This window comes from Corvus brachyrhynchos, unplaced genomic scaffold (assembly GCF_000691975.1).
Source record: "Corvus brachyrhynchos isolate BGI_N302 unplaced genomic scaffold, ASM69197v1 scaffold21, whole genome shotgun sequence".
NCBI classification, from domain to species: domain Eukaryota; kingdom Metazoa; phylum Chordata; class Aves; order Passeriformes; family Corvidae; genus Corvus; species Corvus brachyrhynchos.
Window position 1 is genome coordinate 1,446,473 of NW_008236924.1, and position 10,404 is coordinate 1,456,876.

The 10,404-nt window shown below is 42.3% G+C and overlaps 1 long non-coding RNA gene across 1 annotated transcript; it reads right to left on the bottom strand.

Moving 5' to 3' along the window:
• Positions 1-9,498: 9,498 nt before the first annotated feature.
• LOC108445159 lies at positions 9,499-9,973 on the bottom strand. Its single transcript, XR_001859906.1, has 2 exons — positions 9,809-9,973; positions 9,499-9,726 (listed from the first exon to the last, which is right to left on the bottom strand). It is a non-coding gene; the product is annotated as an uncharacterized LOC108445159 (long non-coding RNA).
• Between the last annotated feature and the right edge of the window lie 431 nt (positions 9,974-10,404).

The window sequence follows — 10,404 nt, forward strand, 5'->3', positions numbered from 1 at the left end:
TGGTTCTTAAAGTTTGTAGAGGTGTTTGTTTTTGTTGTTGTTGTTTTTCTGTTTTGTTTGTGTGTTTTTTTCAAACTTCTGCGAATGACCAAGATTGTTAAAATATGCCCTTAAATTTGACACAGTTTGCAAAGTGTTCTTTTTGACTAGGTCTAGTGCTATCCATTATTCTTGGTGTTTGAGGGGTCATTTAGAGTCCATGGTATCATTAGTGAATCTGGACTGGAAGAAATCCAGACTAAATTATGTCTGGACTATTGTGAAGACGGTGAAAGAAATTACACATTTCAGATGCCCTCGTTCCAGCAGTGCTTCTGAATATATCTTTTTGTTTGTGCATTTGTAAGCTCTTTGCTGTCTGTAACCGGATCTTTGGGGGGGAAAAAAGGCGTTTCTGTGCATGTTCGTGGATGCTGTTCAATATCACAATATGTTTGGGTGAGCCTCTCCTCTTATTCTGATTTTTGTGAACATTCCTTCCCTTTTTTCCTTCTTTTTTTTTTTTTTTGTTTGAGTATTTAATTCCAAGGCATATTACTTGCAACACATATGCTAAAAGCTCCCTCTCCATTCTGTTGCAGTGGAAACAGGCTCATTAATGGACTCATTAATAATGTCCAGCCGGATGCTACCCAAAGGCATCTGTGGGCTCAGAGTTAACGTGTCTGTGGCTACCTCTGCCAAGTGGACATCTATTATTTTCTCACCTCAGCCACAGAAATGGCTCCCCTGGCAGAGGCACTTTGCTATACCACAATAGCCAGAGACTGCTGAATATTCATTATATCTGACTGCCCAGAGTGCTTCGCCAGCACACGGTGTTGGAGCCAAGATGCTTTATTACCTTCTTGCCTTTTGCTTTCCTCGGAGAAAGCGGTGTAGCTGCTAGGGGCAGCTCAGTTAACTTCCTCATCCGAGCTCCTTCATTCGTGCTCTGCTCTGAGAAGGGGGAACAGAGGGGAAAAACTGATTCAGCCCGAGTGCTTTAGTTCCGTGAAAGTGGAATTTGCAGCCCTATTATTCTGCTGGAAGATTGATTAAAGAAGACAAGCCTTTGAACTTTGTTTCAAACAAGAGGCGGTTGTAATAACTGTAATCTTCTGCTTTATATTTCCCCGTGTGAGGAAGGGAGGAACTCCATTTACCTCTCTGTCATGGTGAAAATGAGGGATGTAGGTGGCCTGCATTCAAACAGCAGCGGCCACAGATCCTCTTTGTACCTCTCAAAATCGCATATGGCCATTTTGTGTTGCTTACTGAGACTTAAAACTGGCTCAGATTCCTTTGTGGACTTCCAGCCCGAGTAAGGGTGAGCAGCAGAAATGACCTGATCACTGTGTGGCAGGATCGTGGGCTGTGAACTCCATCTTCCAGCTGGAGTGAGTATCAGTTCCCTGGGATTTCCAAGGCTGTCGTGTTTGCTGCTGAGGTACAAACACCCAAATGGTCATACAGACACAGTCTGCAGGTCCAGCCAAGCAGGGGATTGTCTCTGGCCAGCAGCAAACGATGAAAATAAAGTGTATGGAAGTGAATATATACACAGTGAGCTTTCTTCTGTTCTGTAGTAGCAAATGCCAAATCCTTGTGGTCAAACAGCTGTGTATTCTTCAGGCTTATGCGAATTTACCACATTCCACTTTTGACAAAAGTCCTCTTTTATTCACTGTCATTGTAAGAAAAGGAGAAAAAATGAAATGCATCTTTGATCATTATGTAGTTACTTGAGGATTTATCTTCATGGTTGTAGGAGATGACTTTAAAAAGCAGTTTTTCGTTATGGCCCCCTTCCCTCTGTCTCAAGTGACTTAAGTTTAATCCTTTCCTCTGTCTGACTGGGTTCAAACCTGCTTTAATTGTTTCACAGAGCATTTCCCTGGCAATGAAGTTGTAGGCAGGGATTTGTGCATGTGAATGAAGGCAGAACTCCTGCTTCAGTAGTTGTACTTCATGTGCAATTTGATATTCAGCAAGGCAAAGAGCATCTCTTCACCCCGTGTCTCCAGTCCTTCATATTCTGAGCAGCCGAAATACCACAACTGGCAGGCAAGAGCCCTGGGGAATTGTGGCTTATGTGGTGGCTTGAGAGGTCTCTAGAAATGTAAGTTCAAATACCACTAGGTAGAAGGGGGAATTGAATCCCAGTGCTTTGTCTGCAGCACAGGGCGTGAAAGAAAACATTGCTGTTATTGTCTGATGTTTGTGGGTTTTAGTGCCTACCTAAAGGATGTGGCTCAAATCACTGATAACCTGCTAAGCCGTGCCCGCTGTTGTGTTAGTTCTCATCTTTCATTAATTCTTTTTAAATTCAAGGGCTCATCCAATGCATTTTGCACTTGCACTTGCTGAGATGCTGAGCAGTATTTGGCTCCATGCAGCTGTTAGGGCTCTGCTGCATTGACTGAGACTTTTTTCACTGGTTGCATAATGAGATTTCTACTTTTCCTTCTTCTGCAGGTGATGTTTTCTCTCCTCTAAAGGAATTTAGTTATCAAAAACCAGGGGGATGGAAGGACAGATATGCCTGATATTTTGGATACTCTGCAGGGATCCCTTTATGAGAGGTTTGATGTGCAAGCAGTACAGGCAGGACAATGTACGTGGAAAATAGTGTCTGTGATGGCAGTGATGTGGAGCTACTCTGTTTGATACAAGTTTAGTTTGAGGGTCTCTATTCAAACTCTCTTGACATAACTGTTGTAAGTTAATTCAGAATAATTATGCCACAATTTACTCTCTGTAGGTCCAGCAGTCAAATCTCTTCCCATTGATGTCACCTAGTTCTCAGCTCAGTAGATATGCCTTCACAGCTGGAAATGAAATTATCTAGGTTTAAAATACATTTTCCCTATACTTAAAAAACCTGTTAGGCGGTTTTAATACAAAATCCGTTCCAGCTATAGAAGCAAAATGGAATAAACTCTCTGTGTGTCTGGCTACAGGCATCAGAAAATCCAGTTAAAGAACTGGATTTTCTCGTTACTTATTCAATGTTTGCCTTCACTATATCCACCACAGTTCGCAAAATAATAGGTTCATGTACTCTCTCTGCCAACAATATTAATATTTCAACACTACATAGCTGAACCAGACTTCTTTGTTTGTTTCAGTATTAATTCTTTTTATGCAGGTAAATACTGCCCTTAGCTTTGTGGGGCTCTGTGGAGAGAGTGCATTTTGACTTACTTTGGGATTCAGCTCAGCTGGTCAGCACAGGAGATTTATGGTTTTGCTTTTCAATCATAAGCACATCACAAACACACCCTGGTTTACAAACAAGCTGCAGACTTGTCAAATGGACAGCATGACAGATCTCCTGAACTTGGAAGGAGGAATTATAACTGGGATAGACAATGCCAATGTCTGTATACAAATTTACATGGTATTTATATATCCATGACGATCAAAAAAATACACTGAATTTTGTAGTAAGGCTTCTTCCCTTGTCCAGAGTTCAACGGGACGTTTTGCTGTGCAGTCCTGAGGCATGTGGATGTGCTGAGTAGTTCTTTCAATGACCTTTGGTATCATGAAACTTTCCTAGGAGATCCCAAAGCTGCTCTTAGAACGGCTGAAAGTTCATGCTAAATCCGACAGGCACACATAAAGCAGGGCTGTGGAAAGGCTGTGCCAAGGTAATTCTCTTTCCCTGGCACCTGTGAAACATCACTCACACCATTCTGGTTGTTTTGTCCTTACTTATTGTACTGCCAATCTCTGAGCTCCTTGCCTGAATGTTCTCAGATTCGTGGTGTTCCCTTTCCCTCCCCATTAAATCAGCTTGATCTGATGTTTCTGGAGCCTTGTCCTTGCCAGGTGTCTGTAACTCAGGTGTGTCCAGCCCAGCCCCTACAACGCAGACTCGTGGAACTGAAGGCTCAAAGTGGTGCAGCAGCCCTGGAAACCAGCAGAACTCAGGAAATTAAGGAGTCCTGCCTCATTCAAAGATGTGAGCAAGATGAAGTTAGACAAAGTGTGGTGAAATGAAACTCTGCCTGTCAGTCATCAGAGGGGGCATGGAAGGTAGAGCTTACAGAGCAGTCAGAGGCACTTGCAGATTCAGGAGGAAGCTGATTTCATTCGTACATCGGGAGATGGGTGCTGGAGATCTGCTTTGATTGCCACCTTACACAAAGGATTCAGATTATTTACCTTGTTAATTTTTTTTTAAAAATAAAAATTTCCATTTCCTTTGATGCAAAAGGATACCAGTGGGGAGATTTCTGTGTAAAAAGGCTATTTTTGTTTATCTGAGCATCCTGCCCAAGTCCAGCCCACATGAGTAAAGGTCAGCCCTACATCCAGCCAGGTTTGGCTACAACCATCACCATGTGTGTCTCCTGCATGAAGCAAGATGCAGGGAAACAACAACAATGTGTGAGGGTAGAAGTGTGTTCTTCATGACTGGACCAGACTGGACACGGAACTGGGCAGGCTGATGAAAGTGGAGAAGCCACAAAGTCAAAAAGAGGTGATGGGAAATTTAGTCATATTTCAAGTTTCCATTTTAGATGCTTTACAGCCTTGGACATTTATTGCCATTATATGGCTTAAATTTCAAAATACTTTAGAACTAACCTTGGGATCAAAATGTTCTTAGATTTTAAATTTCTTTTTTCTCCCTGGGACAAAAATATTTAACTTCTGAAGGAGCAATGCCAAGCTTTTATGAGCCAGTATATTTTTAGCTAAATCACAACATCTATGCTATCCTTTTTTTTTTTTTTTTCTTTCTCATTCCAAATACAGGATTTTTTTTCCTTCAAAAAGAATTTTTGAATAAAAGCAATTTTCCTTTATCAGTAAGGAATTAAGACCCTGTTGGGATCCTTTGATTTCTTCAGCGTACTAAAGGTAGGGCACAGGGGATTTTTAATTTCATGGTTTGTTTGCTATTTCAGAGGCAGTGAACATGAGTGGTTAGATCAGCTGATAATGGATCAGAAATCATGACTTGTGTAGCTTTTATCAAGTCTTTTAAATATTCTTTTGCCTTATTAACCCCTTCTGATAAGGTGTTATTTATACTCTGCTTGAAAATGGGAATAAATCCTCACAAATGACAAATTCACCAAAAAGCTGTTAAAGACAATAAGTAATTTAAAGCACAAAAATGAAAGGGGATGAATGGGATTTCTTCTTGGACAGGTGCTACTAAACCTCTGCTCCAACTCCATCTTGTTCAAATCCACCCCAAGGATGGAGAGCTCTCTCTGGGGTTACCTGGGGACACTCAGACCAGACAGATAACTCCTTTTATGAGGAAAAGTGTCCTCTACAAAGTTGGACACGTGAATAAAGGGGCATTTTGGGACAATGTGTGTACTGGCATTTTCCTTGTTGTGCTTGCTTGCAGATAGCTAGAAGGGGTCAATACCAGACCAGCAATTTTTTTTCCCTTTGTTCTAAAAATCACCTAAAATGCCAACATATTTGTGGGTTTTTTTGTTTGTTTTGTTTTTGGGGTTTTTTTGTGGTTTTTTTTGTTTTGTTTTTTTTTTTTTTTTTTTTTTTTTTTTTTTTTTTTTTTTTTTTTTTTTTTGTTTTGTTTTGTTTTGTTTTGGGTTTTTTTGGTGGATTTAAAAATGTCTGAATTGTCAGAATTAGATTCTGGTGAAATCAGAATCTGCTGAAATTCTGGTGAATTCTGCTGGTGAAATCTGCTGCAACATTTTGAGCAAAACAAATGCTATTTTAACGGGGATTGTTTTCAGAAATAACATGTATGAGACAGAGCATAATAGCAATAATAATAATAATTCAAAACTAGGACTTTGAAAATTGTTTTGGCCAAAGTCTGTAGAAATCCTAATGAAAAGGAAAAACCCAGAAAAATATGAAGTGGGGGCAATTTCCCAGAAGAAAATTGCTACCTTTTAACAGTAAATACCTATTATAAATACCTTTACTTATTCTGATGCATACATTTATGTTTATAATTCAGAAATTATTTAGGCTTTTGTTGCACTCTGTGTTTTAATGGCTAATTGATATTTAACTACCTTGTGATTACTAATGCATTTAATTAAGCTTGCTGTTCCTTCCTTACTGGAACAAAGGAATCCTGGGGACAACAACAAAGCCATTTCATCCCCTTGTAGCACGACTGAGGCTGTTTCTGCTCTGTATTGAAAATCAGGTTTATTCAGTGCTCCTGTGTGAAATGAAATACAGACAAAATATTTGTTGGGCTTTAAAAAACATAATTTAGGAATTTCTGCTGCTTCTATCAGCATGCAGGGGCTCTGGTTTGTGTCTCTCACTGACTTCATGTCACTGATTTCAGAGGAGCTGCTCCTCTCTCCTGAGTGTCCTGAGTCGTGTGTCTGATGTGCTTTGTGTCCTTTAGGATGGTGAAGGGCCTTGGGGGAAGGTGTATGAGGAGCAGGTGAGGGCACTTGGTCTGTTCAGCTGGACAGGAGGAGACTGAGGAGACACTCCTCACAGTCTACAACCTCCTTGTGAGGGGAAGAGGAGGAGCAGACACTGATCTCATCTCTGTGGTGACAGTGACAGGACTCGAGGGAATGGCTGGGGCTGTGTCAGGGGAGGTTTAGGTGGATGCTGGAAAGAAGTTCTTCACCCAGGGAGTGTTGGGGCACTGGAACAGGGTCCCCAGGGAATGGTCACAGCCCCAAGGCTGCCAGAGTGTTTGGACAACAATCCCAGGCACATGGTGTCACTCTTGGGGATGGTTCTGTGCAGGGCCAGGAGTTGGGCTCGATGATCCTTGTGGGTTTCTTGCACCTCAGCCGACTCTGTGATTGTGTGGAGCTGTTCAGGTGGCTGGTTGGGGATGGGAACGCCCCAGTGCTCTGCCGTCTGAGGGAGAGGTGTGCTGCCCTCCACAGCAGTTTCTCAGCTCTGGAGCTATAGGAGTGATATGGATATTGGTCCCAGGCTTCAAACACACCTAAGGAAAAGGGAGAACATCCAGGCTTGCAGCTCCCCGTGCACTTGGAGGCTCAAACCTGGACTCTTGCCCTGCAGAGTCCAACTCCAGGCCCTCCCTCCAGCAGCGACTGACACGGAGCTAACAGAGGATTATAACGTCAAAATGAGACTGAGCAGTAGGAGGAGATGAATGTTTAATAAAACAAAGAGTCTCTTTTTATGCAAATGTCCCAAGCACTAAAGAACAAAGAGTGGATCTCATCCCTCTCCTACCCTCTGAGAAGCCGGGAACTGTAAACAAATTGCTCCTACATGGAAGGGGAGGGTTTTTCCCCCTTTTCTGTAGCCATTGTGCGTTCTGCAAGAAAAGCAGAGGAGAGATGGTGAATGCGAGCTTTCCCTGGCACCTGGCTTCGAGGGAAGAGAAGCAGAAAAGGAGACAGGGCAGGAATGGGCAATCTAACTCCTTCCAAGCTATTCCCTCTCCCTCCTACTTGGGCTGAAAAGCACTTGATTTATTTGTTTGTTTGCTGTCCTGGAGAAAGTTTGCTTTGAGTACTAGAGCAAGAAACTTCCAAAGCAAAAGAACAGGAAAAAGAAAAATTGGATCAATAGACACCTTCCACTGTGGGAGAGCCCTTTCCCTCTCCATTAAATTGAGAAAGCCACAGTGCAAAAGGAGGGTGAGTACATGAGAGTCAAAGCAGCACAAAGCTCCATCAGCCCCGTGTCTGACAAAGGCTTTTGTGAATGGTGAGGCTGGTGGTGCCCGTGCTCAGGGCACAGGGTTAATTACACCTGAGGCAGCACCCAGGTCATCGTGACTGGGAGGGTCTGTGGTGGACCAGCAATGAAAGCTGTCGGCAGATAAATTGGTTCATAAACCTGGAGCCCTCTCATTCTCTGAGGGGCACTGGCTTCCTTACTTCTTTTAGGACAGGTAGGAAATCTGTCCCTGAGGTGGCTAAAGCCTGCTGAAGATTTGAGCCAAATTCCATGTGCCTGAAAAGTAAAAAATCTCTGTCTCAGCTGGGAATGTGCTGCTGGTCCCCATCAGCACCTCCCTTCACTGCTGCTGGGAGGAATTGTGCTCTGTCTGTAGGCACTGAGTTTAGGGAAGGAGGACTAAAGGGTCAGAATAAAACACAAGGCACAGCAATACTTCCTCCACCTGACCTCTGGGCATCTTTCCCACATTCCTAAGGGAAACCTTTATTCTAGAAAATTCAATACAAAATAGCAAATAAATAGAAATATAGCAAAGAAGAGTGCTCTGAGTCCTTTCCTCTCCCACACTGCTGCTCCTCATTAGAAAATGCTGTACCTCCACCTGATAGAAAATCTTATCTGACCTGACAGCAGCTGATTTATTTACCAGCTACAAAAGCAACATCAACAATTCTGTTGTTGGGGAGGAGAAGATGCTGCACTAGGAAGGTGATAACCTAGAAAGGGATATTTCCGCATGGAGAATTTTGATTGAGATTTGATTTTTGGAAAGGAGCAGGAAGAAGTTACTTTCATAGGTGCAGAGGAAGGTCCTGTGAGCAGGCTCTTGGATTTGTGTGACTCTTCAAGTGCTTTCAAATGTCAAATTTTCTGCACAGTGGTGCTGGGGAATTGTCCCTACTCAAAGGTGTGTACCAGAACTGCAACAGAGGGCTTATTTTGTACAGGATGTTCTTATTTACTGCTGCTTGTAAAGCCTCTGGCCCAACGGGATTCCCTGCCTTGCTGACATGAAGATGTTATCTCTGTAAATATTCCTGCTGTTCCGCATGCCTGCTCTTGCAGTGTTGTTGGGGTGGTGGAAGAAATCAATCAGAGTCTCAGTAAAATCCATGGGCGGAGATCTTCAGAGCTGCCAGTTCCCGTGGGCATCCAAATCCCCCAGGCAGCTTTGGTAATCTCAGCTCGTAATTATTATCAGTAAACATTTTGCTGTTGGGAGCAGGTGAGAGTGGCTAGAAGGAACTGGCTTAAATCCAAGGAATTTATATGCCACCTTATTATCACAGTAACTGTGTCAGGGAATAGACAGGGTGCTTTCTTACTGCATTTCACCACTTTGGTGACTGAGACACAGAAAAGCCCACAGTCTAACCAGAAATCTCTGTCCATTTGGGAATTTGAATAGAAATGTTCTATATTCCAGGCCAGTGCCCTAACGTGCATCTTTCCTCCCTTGTTATCATGCATTAAGGGAGAGATGGATGATTTCAGTATGTCTTTTTCATAGGGAGTGTTGACATTTCATTATTTTTCCCCTGTGTTCCTATGAAATAATTTCTGAAATTCTTTCTTGTAGTAAATTAGGCATTTTGGAGTTTCAATGTTTTTTTTGAACAAAGTTTTCTTCCTATTATTATATCAATCCATGCCATTTCCAATTCTGAATTTGTTTCATTGTAATTTTGATTTACAATAAACCAATATTTTAACCCAACCTAATGGCTTGTCCCAAATCATCATCTTCAACAAAAATTTTATGTGTGATTGATTTCACAATACGTCCATGAGAAAATAGAAAAGCAGAAGTAATATGAGCAAACTGCCAGCATTCCAAGGTAAAATGAAAAAAAAAAATCCAGAAGTACCATTCCAAAAAGATCCAGGGCTTTTTTCATTTAAATTGATACAATATTACTGGAAGACAGAAATCAGTTTTGTGCCAATAGCTTTCCCACAGCGAATCTGTTGAGATGAAAAGATTGCAGCCAGTGTTGTCTGAGACCAGCTAAACTCCCACAAAGTAGATATAAAAAAGTAGCAGCAATATTTTCACAGCCATAACCAGAAATTCTCATACAGAGCCACTGCTATGCAAAAGTTCTGAAACAGAGCAAAGGTGAATATTAAACAACAAAACTGGTATTAGCGCTTTTCTTTACCTTGTTCTGCCATCCTCTCTCACCTTGTAAACCACCTCCATGGAACCTCATCCCTTCTGTTTTTGCAGTAGTGAGCCTGATAGGAAAACAGAGTGAAAATTAATTTAATGTAGATGGATAATTGTGTCCCACCTCGACTCCTCTGCTGCTCACAGCTCCGTGGTACCCGAGTGCCTTCCAGGAGTGCAGTGAACACTGCGGCTCACAGCTGGCACGTGTTTGTTCTCTCATCCCTCCTCGGGGGAAATCACTTTCAGCTGAGTGATTTGTGAGGCATTCTTTCTAAATATGTGCACATGGGATGCTAAATATTTGCTAGGAAAAGGCCAGCCCAAATGAATTCCTCCTGGAGTGGAGGAAAATGGAGTTTGCAAGGATTATTCTGTCTCAGGAGTTAATATTGTAGTAATTAGGCAGAGCCGAGTTGTTACCTGCACAGAGACGTGGTGTTGCTGCCACAGATGCAGCATTCCCTTGGGAGGCTGTCAGGGAGCATGGGTGTGTGTCAGTGAACCTGGAGGTGAGGACTCAGACAGAGAGGGGAGATTATACAATAATTTAAATGAAAATATTTGCTTCTTACTCTGCTTAAGCAGAAGAACTCCAAAGCAGTGCCCTG